The sequence below is a fragment of the Podarcis tiliguerta genome, assembly GCF_965153285.1.
Source record: "Podarcis tiliguerta genome assembly, chromosome: Z".
NCBI classification, from domain to species: Eukaryota; Metazoa; Chordata; class Lepidosauria; order Squamata; family Lacertidae; genus Podarcis; species Podarcis tiliguerta.
The window spans coordinates 13,611,121-13,628,857 of record NC_139553.1 but is presented as its reverse complement, the minus strand read 5'-3'; the positions used below and the strand labels follow the sequence as shown (position 1 = coordinate 13,628,857).

Here is a 17,737-nt window from a genome sequence, read left to right as displayed (position 1 = left end):
CCACTCCATCCCAAAAATCAAACATTTAGCACGCTTGTGGTCCAAGGCATCGTGATTACAAGAAAAAGTCCAAAAGAGAGGCTTTCATCTCTCTCTCTCTACATGGGGAATATACCCCAAATACTAGGCTAGGGTGGGGGCAGGGGGGAGAGGAACTTTCAAGCTTTAACCAGTAAAAGAACATGTATCTGTATCTGCAAAAGGCAAGCAGAGTTTATTGATATTTATATACAGTTTCATAGCCCACCCGTCTCAATTTTACCTGTGGCTCTGGATCTTTAAATGCTTGACTTTGGAAAAATGTGTGAAAGCTAGGTGCTAACAGAAATCAATGACTGCCTGTGACTGCTCAGCACTGGAGAAGAGATCTAATGTAACATTCCACCAAAAAAACACCCCAGCAATTCTACCTGCTAGAAGCCAGCTCAAGAAAATAAGAAGCACTCTTAAACACAGGCCATCATCCTGAGAAAAAAGTAGCACCACCTTTTGTGCCTTTCATCATGCCCCCCCCAAAAAAAAGCTTAAAGAGGTATTGATCAAAGACGACAATAAAAAAAATTCGATTGTCACAATTCTCATTTTGTATTACAGCGACAGCCATTGACAGTAGAATTTTGGATGCGACACACAGTGACCATCTTGAAGGCATAGACAGATCCAACTTCCCAAATGTTCTCTTGTTTCATCATCACCATTTCACAGCTGGGAAGCTGCACAACTTTGGGAACGAAAACCATGATTTGTAGCCCCAAAAAGACACAGGAAAGAGGGGCGTGTTCTCCCTACAAACCCATTAAATGCACAGTTCTTAAAGAACAGATTTAAAATTCTAATTTGATCTACAAAAGGGCGGGGGGGGGGGGAGAGACTGACCACATCAGAAAAACTAACAGCCATTCACACGCACCAGTCTCACAGTAGAGGGTAACATCACCCAACAATATACTTCCAACATTCATTACACCACACCACACACACACTTAATGTCACTCATTTCTCAAAGCAAGACTTTCCTTCATTTCCTCTCTTCCACTTTTAGTCTCTGGGCCAGGATCCTGCCCACCCCCCATAAGAAGCCGCAACAGGATCACAACACAACCAATGAAAAAGATCAGACCCAAACTTCTGAAATTCCGTTGAGATTCAAAATTCTTTCTTTTTTTAAAAAAATTAAAGAATCCTCATCTTTCTGCATTTGAAATAATAATAATAAAATTCTTATTACCTTATTTAAAGTGTGCCCTTCCCCGCCAAAAATGCCAATTTCTGTATACAATCAGGTGTGTCGTAATGGAAGAGTGATGTCGGTTGCTATTTTAAAAGATGCATACACACACACACACACACACACACACACGTTTTACATGTATGGCATGTCAGAGACCGATATCTAAGGTAAGAAACAGTTTTGCAGTTTCAGTCACAGGGGACACACACAGACACACACACACACACACGTAGATATACATATCCAGGCCTTCCACAACCACATCGCACGGCCAAAACAATGGAAGGCAGAGATGGATTTAAAAGCAAAACAGAAGCCTGGGCAAAATGGCAACGCTGAAAGGCAACACACTAATTAAAAGTCAAGACTCTCCCAATCCAGCACACCCGAAATATATTCAGTCACTCTCATTTATGTTTTGGTTTTGAAGCGGCGGGGGGGGGGGGCAGAGAATAGAAAGAGGTGGGTGTTAACTGGCCCACATCTTCTCCAAAACCAAGGACAAACCTCCATTCTCCATCCCTGAAATCAGCATCGCACAATTTTGCAGTAATAACGATCATTACAATTGCACGGTTTGTTATTGAAACTTCAGAGGGGGGTGGGGAACCAACGCCCTTTCATCAATTCTCCCTTGCAAAACCTTCCAATTCCCTCTCTCCACCACAAATTAATAGCAACAGCAATAGCAAGGAGCACCTAACAATAATTTCATAACCCCTAAAATGACTTAAACCAAATGCATATTTGGGTGTTGCTCTGGATTTTTTTTTTCTTTTGCATGGAGGCATCAAAACTGGATGGAGGTCTGCTTTGCATTTGCAAAACAAAAACAAACAAAATGGGGTCAGCAGAGTCTGAAATAAGTCAAATATGGAAGGGGGGCCTGCGACCCCTTTAAGGGCCAAAAAAGGGGGGTAGGTGGGGAGAGCTAATGGGATTGTTGGGGGGATGGTAAAAAACATTCCCCTCCGCCCCTGAGGTGGGGGAAAACCTGGCCTACTTCACTCCTTCGCTTTCCTTCCTCAGTCTCCATTTTATAACTGCCCGGCCTCCCACCTCGCCCCACAGAAAAGCCCCCGAACTGCATCCTGAGCCCCCCAATACCCACCTGTTGTGGTTGTAGGGAGCCAAATGTGCCTGGGGAGCCGGCTGGCGGGGGAGCTCGGGGGCTCGGGGGTCAGGATGGCTGCGGATTGCAAGGCAGAGGCGGCGGCGACCTCCCAGGCTTCTCGCGACTGCCTCTCAGTGTCTGCTATGGTTGCCTCCGCCTCCTCCGCCTCCTGCGAAAAGGCCTGTCAATCCCCGGGCTGGAGTGAACAGCTGAACCCGCAGCGGCCAGGCCTGCGAAACGGGACAGCGGCGCCTGCCGGGCCCGCCGGGGAAAGCAGGGCGCTTTGGCTGAGGAGGGATGAAGGGAAAAGAACAGAAAGAAATAAAAGGGGGAAAAATGGGTGGGAGAGCAGATCAGAGAGGGGAAAAGAGAAAGACAGAAAGAATGGACCTGATCCCAACAAAATTAAGCATATATATATATATATATAATTCTTACATATATATATATAATGCTCATAACTGCATATATAAACCACATGTCTGACACCCCACAGAAAAAGTCCTGAAACCATTTTGTCCCTCCCAAATTGACCTCAAATATTTCTCTGCAAGGTTGAAGGAAAATGGAAAAGCCTTCACAAATCCTGTCTTAAGAGTATGTTTGTGTATGAATAGGAACTAAGTAGTTATCATAACAAAAGACTGGCCAGGCTCCCCAGGTAATCCAGTCAAGTGACCATTAACAGGTAACCTGCCAGATAGGAGATAAACAACGCACTCAGATTTCTGCTGTAGACCACCTTTTCTATAATGTAGGTATGATGCATCTGTGGGGTGGTCTTGGGCTACACCCCTTCCGTGATGTAGGTATGATGTTTCTGGGGATGATCTTGGACTGCAGGGTGGGCAATTTAAAATGTCTATATAAGGGCGGGCAGACCTTTGTTCTGGGTCCTCCTGCGTGTGAGGAGAGCACCCTGTTGCAACAACTTTAATAAAGATCAGGCTTACTACCTGCGTTGCTTCTCAATATTCTCTGGTTGGCCTGTTATTTTCTCCTACCGATAGGGAACCCACTTAAGGACTTTATACAGGCTCTTGGATACCCCATAAGCAAAGGGCAGATTTTGTTTACAACAGTTGTTTTGTTATTTGCCCTTTGCCCTAAAGTCCCAGGGTGGGTTACGATAATTTAAAATACAACATTTAAAATGTTTTTAATGTTTATGTTTATAATGTGTTTTAGTTTTAGTTGTATCTGTTTTAATTTATGCTGTGAGCCTCTTCTGGTCTCTGACTAGGAGAAAGGCAACGTATAAGCAAAATTCATCAATTAAAAACAATTCTAAAAAAAACTTACAAAAATGCAGTCACAAAAAGTAGATTGTGTTCAGCTAAACTCTACTCAGAATAAACCCACTGAAATTAATGGATGAAAGTAAGTCATGTCCATTTTTTAATTTTATTTTTTGCGTTGGGTCTGTTCCTGAGCAAAGCTAGCATTGGATGCAGCCCTTAATTTACATTAAAAACTAAGGCTCTTGAATCCTTAGCTTACCTACCTGGAAGCAAGAACTACTGCGTTCAACAGGACTGTCTTCCAAATACACATGATTAGTAGAGAGCTGTAAGGCAACAGAACCGTCCCAACCATAGGAACATAAGAAAGTGCTAAATACTAGCTCAGACTATTGGTCTAAGTAGCTCAGTATTATCTACACCTGTGGTTTTCAACCTTTTTGTCCACTTCTCCCTTGACCAACCACATTCTTTCTATGGCACCCCTATGGGAGGCGCTTACACTGGGGTTCCGTTACAGGACATGTGTAAGTAGGAATTCCCCCATTCTGCCCCTGGGGAGATAAACATGGGGAGATAGGGATATATGCATGAAGATACGGGCTGCAAGTTAATGAAAGGGCGACCCACTGGAGGCCCCCTGAATGTTCCTCAAGTCACCCCAGGGTGCCACGGCACACTGATTGAAAACCACAGACAAGCAGCTGCTGTCCAGGACTTTAGGCAGGGGGCATTCCCAGCCCTACCGGGAGATCCCGATACTGAGAATTAAACCTGGCACCTTCTGCATGTAAATCAGATGCAGTTTCACTGAGCTAATGCCCATCCTCATAGCAAAGGCAGTTATATGATACAATAGAGTTATTATCATTATCATTATTTTATATATTGCATTTAAACCCCACCTTTTTTCCAAGGAGCTCAAAGTGGTATACATGGTTCTCCCCTTTTTCCATTTAATCCCCACAACTACCCTGTGAGGTAGGTTAGCTTCAGTGACAGGGACAGGCCCAAGGTCACCCAGTAAGCTTTATGGCCAAGTGGGGATTTGAACCCTGGTCTCCCAGATCCTATTCGGACACTGTATCCGCTACACCACATTGGTTCCCAGCTCTGCTTTTTAAAGAGCCTTGCTGAGTTAGAAAGCCAGTCTAACGCAGCATTTTGGGCTGAACTTGCAAATGTTTCCAGCCTGCACTTGGCCACAGGGCAAGGACCTCTCTCCAAGACTGACTGAATGACAGGATCAAATATTTGCAATATCTATCCAGTTTGCATTGAGCAAATGTCAGATTTTAGTTTCCTCGTTGCAGAATGTGCTTTTAATTGAGTCACAACCCATTTGTAATGCAGTGCCCTTTTACTGCACTTACTACTTGACAGCTCTTATTTAACATATCCCTTCTACAGCCTTGCAAGGTTGAGCAGGTCTAGGTAAAATGACATTCTTAAGGACGCCCAGAAATCTTCGTAGCAAAGCGGGGAACTAACCCCAAGTCTACCCATAAACACTATCCACTATACCATGTTCTCTAATTTTTATTGTATTACAGAGAGATGGTGTACACAAACAGTCCCTTATTCCTTCCCTTGGGACAGGAGCTGGCTTGTTCTAACACCATCTCCTACACGTACCCATTCCTATCAATAAGACATTCTCTAGAGATCTCCTGTGTATCTCCAAGGAGACATATCAAAGACAGGGAACGGAAGCACCAATAATTATTCTCTGCAAACATATAGGGCAGAAAGATCTCAAAATAAACAAGAAGGTAATACATTCAGATTAATGAGCATAGTATGTTCTCCCATACATGAAATGAACTGATAAGTCATTCACATTGGATAGATCACAAGCTATTTTCTGCCTAGCCCTGATCTCGATCAGCCTACTGCAATCTGGTACACTCCAGCTTTTTTGGACTACAACTCCCATCAGCACCCAGAGCCTGTTGGAATGTGAATACATGCTAGGAAAGGATACTTTAAATTAGATATTGTCCTTCCTTCCTCACATTTGTGAGTTCAGCAGAGTGCCATCCTTTTGCAACTTAAAAAGGAAGCTTAGATAAGCTAGTTTTAGCCTTTTAGTTTAAGTAATCCTGGATGTTTTAAGGCAGACCAGATTTTCCTGGTATTTCCTCCTTTACTCCCCCTTAATGTGGTTGCTGAACAACTCCAGGCACGCCTGGAAGAAGCGGACCGTTTGGATCCCTTCCAGTCAGGATTCAGGCCTCATCATGGGACTGAAACTGCCTTGGGCGCACTGGTTGATAATCTCTGGCGGGCTAGGGACAAAGGTGAGAGCTGTTTCCTAGTTCTACTGGAGCAGCGGCATTTATACCATTGACCATAACATCCTTCTGGACCATCTTGAGGGGCTGGGAGCTGGGGGCACTGTCATTCAGTGGTTCCACTCCTTCTTCCTGGGCCGTGTTCAGAAAGTGGTGGGGGGGGGGGATGAGTGTTCAGAACCCTGGGCTCTCACTTGTGGGGTGCCTCAGGGTTCTGTCCTCTCCCCCATGCTTTTCAACATCTACATGCAGCCGCTGGGAGAGATCATCAGGAGGTTTGGGCTGGGTGTTCATCAATATGTGGATGATACCCAGCTCTACCTCTCTTTTAAATCAGAACCAGTGAAGGCAGTGAATGTCTGTGTGAGTGTCTGGAGGCGGTTGGGGGATGGATGGCTGCTAACAGATTGAGGTTGAGGTTGAATCCTGACAAGACAAAAGTACTGTTTTGGGGGGACAGGAGGTGGGCAGGTGTGGAGGATTCCCTGGTCCTGAATGCAGTAACTGTGCCCGTGAAGGACCAGGTGTGCAGCCTGGGAGTCATTTTGGACTCATAGCTGTCCATGGATGCACAGGTCAATTCTGTGTCCAGGGCAGCTGTTTACCAGCTCCATCTGGTACGCAGGCTGAGACCCTATCTGCCTGCGGACTGTCTTGCCAGAGTGGTACATGCTCTGGTTATCTCTCGCTTGGACTACTACAATGCGCTCTATGGGGGCTACCTTTGAAGGTGACCTGGAAACTACAACTAATCCAGAATGCGGCATCTAGACTGGTGACCAGGAGCAGCCGCCGAGACCATATAACACTGGTCTTGAAAGACCTACATTGGCTCCCAGTACATTTTCGAGCACAATTCAAAGTGTTGGTGCTGACCTTTAAAGCCCTAAATGGCTTTGGTCCACTATATCTGAAATAGCGTCTCCACCCCCATCGTTCTGCCTGGACACTGAGGTCCAGCACCGAGGGCCTACTGGCGGTTCCCTCACTGCGGGAAGCCAGGTTACAGGGAACCAGGCAGAGGGCCTTCTCGGTAGTGGCACTCGCCCTGTGGAACGCCCTCCCACCAGATGTCAAAGAGAACAACAACTACCAGACTTTTAGGAGACATCTGAAGGCAGCCCTGTTTAGGGAAGCTTTTAACGTTTGACGGACTACTGTATTTTAATATTTTGTTGGAAGCCACCCAGAGTGGCTGGGGAAACCCAGCCAGATGGGCGGGGTATAAATAATAAATTATTATTATATTATTAAATTAACAATCACACAGTCTTGTAAAATGTAAAAATTGCATTTATTCACCCAGAATACTTGTTGAAGAGTAACAGATACAGCAACTTGGTTCAAGCAGGCTTAAAATGATAATTCAGTCACAAAGACATATACTTAAGTCTAGCTTTAAAATGGAGTCTGAGCTTAGAATTCAGACTGCAGATGTCCTCACATTACTGGCATGGTGGAGAGAGGAAGAGAAAGAAAGAGCGAGTGTGTGCCCAGGCAGGTAGGATAATATACAGTGGAACCTTGGTTCTTGAGCTTAATCCGTTCCAGAAGTCCATTCGACTCCCAGAACCAAGGTGCAGCTTCCAATTGGCTGCAGGAGCTTCCTGTACTCAAGTGGAAGCTGCGTTGGGAAAACGTTCAAAAACCGGAACACTTCGGGGTTTTTGGTGTCCAGGAGCTGATTTTTTCATCAACTAAGCCTTTCAAGAACCAAGGTTTGCCTGTATAGCTATGTCGTCCGCCCCCCGCCCCGGTCAGGGCACAGGGGGAGTTTCCCTCCCAGAGTTCTCTCTAGCAAGTTTACAGGTAAACTCTGTGGCCTTTAGCTCCTTTCATGTGCTTATCTGGCAACACATGAATTTTTTGTGGGATATTTAAAATGCAGTCTAACCAGCATTTTAAATATCTCCCACACACCCTCTTAGGCAACACAATATAAATTCATTTTTATATTAAACCACGCAGAGTCCCATCTTGACTTTAAGTTCTGGAAAATTGTCTCTTGGTAAAGGCTTGGTCTGAATATCTGCAGTCATCTCTTTGGTATGGCAATTAAACAAGTCCACAAGTCCGTCTTGGATGGCCTCACGTATGTAATGGAACTTCACCCCCCGATGTGCTTTGTCCTTGTGTTGAACTTCTCACTCTGGGACAGCTTGCAGCAACTCTGGTTGCCTTCCATAAGGCTAACAGGCCCCTTTCTCGCTAACCCAAAGTCTTTGATCAGTTGGTTGAGCCAGGCCATCTCTTCGAAGGCTTCTGTGGCTGCCAGGTATTCAGACTCCGTAGAAGGCAAACCTATACAGTTCTGTTTATAACTGCCCCATGAAATGGGACCATTGTCAAGCATAAACACGCATCCACCTGCAGATTTGTAATCTTTGGAATCCCTAGTTCAGTCAACATCAGTGTAACACACCAGTTCAGGATTGCTGTAAACTGACCACTTTAAATGACAGTTTGTGGTACCTTTAAGGTAGCGAACCACCCTTTTCAAACTCACCCAGTAATGAGATTCGTCTGGTATGACTTGTTTTTGAGAAACCATGCTGGATCTTAGTAATCACAACATTATTTTCTAAGTGTTCACAGACCAACTATTGAATTGTCTGTTCTAGGACCTTTCCAGATACAGATGATAAGCTGAATAAGTTGGTAGTTATTTGTGTCTTCTTTTTCCCTCTTTTTTGAAGACAGGGACAACATTTGCCCACTTTAATTCTGCAGGGATGTCACCTGTTCTCCAATAATCCTCAAATATTATAGACAGAGTCTCTAAGATTACATCCACAAGCTCCTTTAGAACCCTAGGGTGCAGAAGTAATTTGGAGATTTGAAGTAATTTAAAGTAGCTAGGTGCTCCCTTATCACTTATTTTCCTATCTTGGGCCGCAGCTCCCTCCTTCCTGCATGTTGGCAACTGTTTTAAAACTTGCATGCCCAAAATGTCTATCAATGAGCACCGTTGTCATGTGGTTTAGCAGCATGAACAGCATTGGCCTCATTCTTACCATTAGCATCAGCATTAGTACCCTTCACATTCTGTACATACAAAAATCAGAATTTCTCCCTTCTGAACAGTTTCCCACCTTTCAGAATTTCACATTTATTCTTTCTAAAATTCACTTCATGCCCATCCTCTGTTAACCTAGCTGCAGATAACAGATTACATTCAAGATTAGTTATGCACAAAGCGTTTTCAACAGTTTTGCCCAAGTCATTGCCCTTCAGTGCTTATATTCAACCCATCTGCTAAAGCAACACATTCATATAACTTAGTTTTATGAATATTCTCTTCTTCGAACAAAATAAGGAGGACAAAACACACTTTCTCTCCACATGAATCCATCCTGAATCTTCTGCCCTGGTGGTTACAGCCCAGATTTGTGAGGGGCTTGGTGCGCTTCGTTTTTATATAAAAAAAGAGAGTGTGGCTGGCTGGGACAACGAAGAGCAGCCCTTTGTACTGCAACATTTCATTACAGCAAGACCCATTTTTCAAAATTCAGAATGTGGCATACCTGTATGTCCTGTAGTCACTGGGGAAAGTTCAGTAGCCCCCTTTTCCACCTACCTCTTCTTCTCCCCTGCAAATGGCACCACACACACTCTCTGCATCCTGCAAGCCCAGGGCTGGGAACCCTACATTTGCTGGCGTGTAGTTAGTATTGATGTGAAGAGGAAATGGAGGTGGGGAGAAAGCCATGTACTGCAACTTTAGTTCCTGAGAGGAAAGGCAGGCTATAAATGTAGTGTTCTTCAGGATGGAAACAACCTAGATTGTATTAATATGAAACTAAAATAGTTTAAGGGACGCGGGTGGCGCTGTGGGTTAAAGCCTCAGTGCCTAGGACTTGCCGATCGAAAGGTCGGCGGTTCGAATCCCCGCGGCGGGGTGCGCTCCCGCTGTTCGGTCCCAGCGCCTGCCAACCTAGCAGTTCGAAAGCACCCCTGGGGGCAAGTAGATAAATAGGGACCGCTTACTAGCGGGAAGGTAAACGGCGTTTCCGTGTGCTGCTCTGGCTCGCCAGAGCAGCGATGTCACGCTGGCCACGTGACCCGGAAGAGTCTTCGGACAGCGCTGGCCCTTGGCCTCTTGAGTGAGATGGGCGCACAACCCTAGAGTCTGTCAAGACTGGCCCGTGCGGGCAGGGGTACCTTTACCTTTACCTTTAAAATAGTTTACTGGCCAACCAGCATAAGTGACCCCCAAACCCTTAATCATCCAATTTCATTCAAATGGGACAAAATGTCCATTTATAAGACAAAAACAATTGCGCCCATATCAAAGTTTAAGAAATAGTACAAAGGTAAATGAGCAGATACAAATATAAAGGCAAGTAAAGTAAATTCCTTTCTTTAATTATTATTATTATTATCATGATCATCATCATCATTATTATTTAGTTGATACCATTTATATCTAACTCTTCTACCCAGGAGCTCAAAACAACAGATACAGTTCTCTCCCCTCCCTGTTGTGACCTCACAGCAACCCTGTGAGATAGGTTAGGCTAAAAGATGATGACCAGCGCAAGGTCACATACTCATTGAACCCAGGTATCCTGGGCCCTAGAGGAAATCTCTAACCACTACACCCAGTACCACAAGGAGAAAGACTTACATTTGTCAACATCTAGGATTATACCTAGATTTCATAAAAAGAGTAAAGGGGAGCCTTAAAACAAATCCCTATTTCTTTTTTCCTTTAACTTTATACATCCTGTGAGTTTGACCGCTTAAGAATTTTTTTTTTAATAGCATACGTATATATTTTTGACCACTGGATGGCAGTATGTGATAAAGAGCATACAGAAAGCCTTGAGAGTCATCCAATTATCCTGCCAGAAGTCAAAAAATGGGGACCACTATTGACAACTTTCCTTCTAATTTGACCACTGTGTACATATTACAATTTATTCTGGCTCCAGTGCAAATGCACCACAGCTGGTGTTTGAGGCCAGTTACCCATGATGTTATCCACAATCATAGCTGTCAACTTTTCCCTTTTCTTGCAAGGAATCCTCTTCGGAATAAGGGAATTTCCCTTTAAGAAAGGAAAACGTTGACAGCTATGGCCACAGTCCATATTTATCATGCAGCTTCTTGAGGAGCACTGCGTGGTGAAACCAAGATGTGTACGTTTCAGACATCCATTACAATATACTCAGAAGATAGTTGTCTTGAATAGGAGCTCTGGGTGGGTTGCAGGCACAGGGAAACAAATCTGTTAATGGTGCATACTGCAACATAAACATACAACTTTAAACACATGTGGCGAGGAACAACTGTGCTGTGTTTTAAGCCAATAATGTATATGCGTCCTTCGCTGGCACCTGGCATCACAAGCCAGGTGTGAAGGAAAAAAAGACGTGGGCTGGGCTAGGAGAACAGAAAGCTGCCTTAGATTATCTGAGTCCAGAGTCAAGTCCAGAGTTATCGCCTACCACTCTGCACCTCCTGTTTAACTACAGGTATAGATTATTTGCAGGTACAACAGCACTTAGAGTTGTGAAGAAATCCTTAATCCTCTCCCAGATCTACAATGATTAGGGTTTGCTGGAAAGAGGGATTGATTGTTAAACAGTTCCAGGGGTCAGCAAACTTTTTCAGCCAGGGGCTGGTCCACTGTCCCTCAGACCTTGTGGGGGGCCGGACTATATTTTGAAATAAAAAAAAAGCGAATGAATTGCTATGCCCCACAAATAACCCAGGAATGCATCTTAAATAAAAGGGCGCATTCTACTCATGTAAAAACACACTGATTCCCGGACCGTCTGTGGGCCGGATTTAGAAGGCGATTGGGCCGGATCCAGCCCCCGGGCCTAACCACTCTAGAATTGTACCTCTGTAAGGGGCACTCATAACAAACTACAGCTCCCAGAATTATTTGGGGTAAGGTGTCACTGTTTAAACAGGTATCACAGGGCTTTAAATGTATGGTGTGAATGTGGCTTCTGAGAAGCAGAGGCAGGGCCTTAGAATGTAAGAAGATCAGCCCCAGATCAGACTTAACAGCCCTATTCTGGCATCGAAACAGGGTTTTTAAAAACCGACCTTGCTGCCTGGGACTGTGGCAGAGCATCAGTATCCTATGTAGATTGGTCTGCTTTTTGCAGCGTGTCCTAGTAGTGCAAACAGAACACATAACTTTCATGGCACCACAGGAGAGAAAAATGTATTCTGGCACAGCACTGTCGTAAGCACACCTCTGTCCCTTGGGATGGCAGGAGAGTCTCAGGCACAGATCGGCTTTTTCAAGGTTGCAGCAAAAAACAAACAAACGCCTGTCAGGCCCGTCCCTGAGGATGGGGGAAAGCCTGATGGCGCAGAGCGTGGGGGGAGGGGGAGAGGAAGAGAAGATTTTAACCTTGCTGGTGATTTTTTTTTTAATTAAAAAAAAGCACCAAACGGTGCATTCTGCAGTCTCTAGAGGAGAGATAGAGGAGACGCTGGCATGGAGATTGCAGCAGTGGAAAAGCCTGGAGGCCTGGGGGCCTGTGCGTTATTAATAACTTGCTGAGTCAGAGGGGCTCTTGAGTTCCAGGATCACAAGATGCAGATGCTGGGCAGGCTAGATGGTGTCTTCCCACCCGCCCTCCGCTCCTTTAAACCCTCATACCCTTCTTATTGATAGAGACAAATGGGAGAGAGGGAGGAGTGCTGTAACAGCCAAGCGCTTGGCTGACCTTTCCAGCAGGGACACTGGCACAGGGCTCCGCCGCTAAGCCAAAAGCTCAGCTCTGCAACAAGCAAAGGGTTAGCGCAGGATGAGAGTGCCTCTGAACATGTGTAGAGTGTCTTTACAAAACGGCATCAGGTAAGCTTTGTGCAGCTGGGGCTAAGATTCGGGCAGGGATTCCGGGGGAGAACTACCCGACTCTCTCTGACTCCATCCAACCATCTTCAACCATCTCCCTAATCCATTAACTATAATACCTCTGCATCCGAAATGATTAAGGGGGTGGAGGGACTTTCCCAGGAAGAAAGTTTGCAACCTTCAGGACTTTATAGTTTAGAGAAAAGGTGAGTAAGAGGGGACTTGATAGAAGTTCATAAAATGATGCATGGCATAGTGAAAGCAGCTAGGAGAAGTTTTTCTCCTTGTCTCATAACGCTTGAACCAATAGACATCAAATGAAGCCAAATGTCAGAAGACTCAGGATGGATTGAAAAAAGTGCTACTTCACACAGCACATATGAAACTCGCTCCCCCAAAGGGCAGTGATGGCTACCAACAGGGGCGGCACGTCCTGTTTCACCACTTGAGGCAAAACAGGAAGTACCGCCATTCCCCGCCGCCTGGCATCTCTTGTGGCAGTGGCACAAAGGGGCAGTGGAGATGGCGAGATCTCACAGGCTCCGCAAGACCTTGTGAGATTTTGATGGAAATACCTGCATGGCTTCTCCAGCGGAGGTGGCACGCAGGGCACCTGCTAGGGGAAGTGTCCACCTCACTACCAAAGCCCCATCTCTAGCCAAAGTGTCAGTGGGGGAAAATAATCTAAGGATTTCCCACCAGTGCAAACCTTTGAGAGTTGGAAAATCCTCTAGAGGCAACGACTGTGAATCGAGGGAATACTCACGCTGCGCAAGCTGTCACTCTAGGCAGGGAGCGTGGCCAGGGTGACTGACAAGCGAGATCGATCGGAGTCACACATTGCTTTTCATGGTGCCTTTTGAGCACATCCCACACTGGGAAACGTTGCATTAGATTGACAGCCCTGCAGAGAGGGAAGACATGCTTTGCCCACACAGCCAGCAGCAGCTAGTCCTGGAGCAACAGCTCAAGCCCTGACTGGTTCTCTTTGGATGCTGGTTGTTGGAAACTGGCCTATGACTGACTGTACTCAGCCACCGCTGGGCTTCTGACCACCAGGCCCTCGCTGTGACAGGATCCTGTGTGGCCCTCTCTCTTTAAAGAGGAAGGCAGAAAAGGTGGCTGGCTGAGATCTGGCACTGGGAAACTTTGGCCTTCCAGATGTTTCTGAACTACAACTCCCATTTCCCACACTTGATAGGAGTTGTGGTTCAGCAACATCTGGAGGGCCAAATGTCCCCCACTTCTGCTGGTTGGCTGAGGATGCACATTTGATTCCCCCAAGTGTCTTTCTCCTTAGGGTAAAGGTAAAGGTAAAGGGACCCCTGACCATTAGGTCCAGTCGTGGCCGACTCTGGGGTTGTGACACTCATCTCGCTATATTGGCCAAGGGAGCCGGCGTGCAGCTTCCGGGTCATGTGGCCAGCAGGACTAAGCTGCTTCTGGAATCATAGAATCATAGAATCATAGAGTTGGAAGAGACCACAAGGGTCATCGAGTCCAACCCCCTGCCAAGCAGGAAACACCATCAGAGCACTCCTGACATATGGTTGTCAAGCCTCTGCTTAAAGACCTCCAAAGAAGGAGACTCCACCACACTCCTTGGCAGCAAATTCCACTGTCGAACAGCTCTTACTGTCAGGAAGTTCTTCCTAATGTTTAGGTGGAATCTTCTTTCTTGTAGTTTGGATCCATTGCTCCGTGTCCGCTTCTCTGGAGCAGCAGAAAACAACCTTTCTCCCTCCTCTAGGTGACATCCTTTTATATATTTGAACATGGCTATCATATCACCCCTTAACCTCCTCTTCTCCAGGCTAAACATGCCCAGCTCCCTTAGCCGTTCTTCATAAGGCATCGTTTCCAGGCCTTTGACCATTTTGGTTGCCCTCCTCTGGACACGTTCCAGTTTGTCAATGTCCTTCTTGAACTGTGGTGCCCAGAACTGGACACAGTACTCCAGGTGAGGTCTGACCAGAGCAGAATACAGTGGCACTATAACTTCCCTTGATCTAGACGCTATACTCCTATTGATGCAGCCCAGAATTGCATTGGCTTTTTTAGCTGCCGCGTCACACTGTTGACTCATGTCAAGTTTGTGGTCAACCAAGACTCCTAGATCCTTTTCACATGTACTGCTCTCAAGCCAGGTGTCACCCATCTTGTATTTGTGCCTCTCATTTTTTTTGCCCAAGTGCAATACTTTACATTTCTCCCTGTTAAAATTCATCTTGTTTGTTTTGGCCCAGTTCTCTAATCTGTCAAGGTCGTTTTGAAGTGTGATCCTGTCCTCTGGGGTGTTAGCCACCCCTCCCAGTTTGGTGTCATCTGCAAATTTGATCAGGATGCCCTTGAGTCCATCATCCAAGTCGTTGATAAAGATGTTGAATAAGACCGGGCCCAAGACAGAACCCTGTGGCACCCCACTAGTCACTCTTCTCCAGGATGAAGAGGAACCATTGATGAGCACCCTTTGGGTCCGGTCAGTCAGCCAGTTACAAATCCACTGAGTGGTAGCATAGTCAAGACCGCATTTTACCAGCTTCTTTACAAGAATATCATGGGGCACCTTGTCAAATGCCTTGCTGAAATCAAGGTAGACTACATCCACTGCGTTCCCTTCATCTACCAGGCTTGTAATTCTGTCAAAAAATGAGATCAGGTTCGTCTGACATGACTTATTTTTCAGAAATCCATGCTGACTATTGGTGATCACAGCATTCCTTTCTAGGTGCTCACAGATTGTTTGCTTAATGATCTGCTCCAGAATCTTCCCTGGTATTGATGTCAGACTGACTGGGCGGTAATTATTTGGGTCCTCTCTTTTCCCCTTTTTGAAAATAGGGACAACATTTGCCCTCCTCCAGTCTGCCGGGACTTCGCCTGTTCTCCAGGAATTCTCAAAGATGATTGCCAGTGGTTCTGAGATCACATCTGCCAGTTCTTTTAATACTCTTGGATGCAGTTCATCTGGCCCTGGAGACTTGAATACATCTAAACTAGCCAAGTATTCTTGTACTATCTCCTTAGTTATTCTGGGCTGTGTTTTCTCTACTGAATCATTTGCTCCAAATTCTTCAGGTCGGGCATTGTTTTCTTTATCGGAGAAGACTGAGGCAAAGAAGGCATTGAGGAGTTCAGCCCTTTCTGTGTCCCCTGTTTGCATTTCACCATCTTCTCCTCTGAGTGACCCCACTGTTTCTTTGTTCTTCCTTTTGCTACGAACATACCCATAAAAGCCTTTTTTGTTGCTTTTAACCTCTCTAGCAAGCCTGAGTTCATTCTGTGCTTTAGCTTTTCTGACTTTGTGTCTACACGTGCTGGCTATTTGTTTGAATTCCTCTTTGGTGGTTTCCCCCCTTTTCCATTTTTTGTACACATCCTTTTTTAATCTTAACTCCGTTAAAAGTTCTTTAGATAGCCACCTTGGCTTCTTTAGGCACCTTCCATGTTTCCGTCTCATTGGTATTGCCTGAAGTTGTGCCTTTACTATCTCCCTCTTAACAAACTCCCAGCCATCATGAACTCCCTTTCCTTTTAGTATTACTGTCCATGGGATCTCACCCAGCACTTCCCTAAGTTTTATGAAGTCAGCTTTCTTAAAGTCAAGAAATTGAGTCCTAGTATGCTTGGCTGCTCCTTTCCGCTGTATAGTAAACTTCAGAAGAGCATGATCACTTGCGCCTAATGATCCTTCCACTTCTACCCCATTAACCAGGTCATCGACATTGGTTAGGACCAGATCTAAAATGGCTGTTCCTCTTGTTGCTTCTTCCACTTTCTGGACAATAAAGTTGTCTGCAAGGCCAGTGAGGAATCTCTTTGACCTTATGCTCTTGGCTGAGTTTGACATCCAACATATATCTGGGTAATTGAAGTCTCCCATTACTACTATCTCCCTTCCTTTTGCATGCTTGGCCATCTGTTCCATGAAGGCATCATCTATGTCCTCTGTTTGGCTTGGGGATCTATAGTAAACTCCCACAATGAGGTCACTGTTATTCTTCTCTCCCTTAATTTTGACCCAAATGCTTTCACTTTGGCTTTGAGGTTCTAAATCTTGGATCTCTTCACAGGTATACACATCCCTGACATATAACGCCACTCCTCCTCCTTTCTTGTCTGGTCTGTTTCTCTGAAATAGATTGTATCCCTCCATTTTTACATTCCAATCGTGGGACTTATCCCACCAGGTTTCAGTGATGCCTATTATGTCATATTTAGTTTGCTGTACCAAGAGCTCAAGCTCATCTTGTTTATTTCCCATGCTTTGTGCATTAGTGTACAGACATTGAAGTCCATTAGTCATTCCCCCGTGTCTCTTATTTAAGGATTTTTTCCTCCTACCACTAGGTCTGCTTGCTGTTTGCTCCATTTGGTCTATGACATTTGGATGATCATCTTCATCAATTGATAGACTCCTACCTTCAGGAGCACTGTCTCCCTCCCCCACAATAGTCAGTTTAAAGCCCTCCTGATGAGGTTTCTGAGTTTTTTGGCAAAAACATTCCTCCCAACCGTTGTGAGGTTGGGAGAACCAGAGAACCAGAGCAGCACATGGAAACGCCGTTTACCTTCCCGCCGGAGTGGGACCTATTTATCTACTTGCACTTTGACATGCTTTCGAACTGCTAGGTTGGCAGGAGCAGGGACCGAGCAACGGGAGCTCACCCCGTCAATGGGATTCGAACCGCCAACCTTCAGATCGGCAAGTCCTAGGCTCTGTGGTTTAGACCACAGCACCACCCCACCCCCGAACCTGGTGCCCTCCAGATGTTTTGGGCTACAGCTCAGAATCTGAGTGGGGGGGGCAGGCTGGAGATGGCTACTTCAGGGTTTCCCCTCCCATGGCTAAGGAAATCCTTTTTATGGAAGGTACATAAATTATGGTCCACTTGCCAACAGCAGCTCTTACAGTGACAGGTTACAACTGGAAAAAATCCAAATCACTTACAGCAGATGAGTCATTAATTAGAATTTGGAACACAGCATAGATGGTTAAGCTAATGAATATAGTAAGGGTGAGAGCGGGAGACA

The 17,737-nt window shown here is 45.5% G+C and overlaps 2 protein-coding genes across 21 annotated transcripts in view; both read right to left on the bottom strand.

Moving 5' to 3' along the window:
- PRRC2B (proline rich coiled-coil 2B) overlaps positions 1-2,631 on the bottom strand; it is a gene marked incomplete at its 3' end in the record, with an annotated part of 67,803 nt that extends 65,172 nt beyond the window's left edge. For 8 of the 20 annotated variants that reach the window (XM_083423300.1, XM_083423309.1, XM_083423302.1 and 5 more), the window contains exon 1: positions 2,343-2,628. Of the gene's footprint in view, positions 1-2,342 lie in introns of all 20 variants that reach the window. The other 12 variants (XM_083423296.1, XM_083423298.1, XM_083423299.1 and 9 more) reach the window with 4 other exon arrangements.
- The window catches only part of LOC310669594 (uncharacterized protein), a 570,356-nt gene that overhangs the window by 229,266 nt on the left and 323,353 nt on the right, over positions 1-17,737 (bottom strand). Inside the window, exon 2 of the mRNA XM_083423962.1 lies at positions 14,495-16,402. The gene's annotated coding sequence lies outside the window, so the exon portion shown is untranslated. The remainder of the gene's footprint in view (positions 1-14,494; positions 16,403-17,737) is intronic.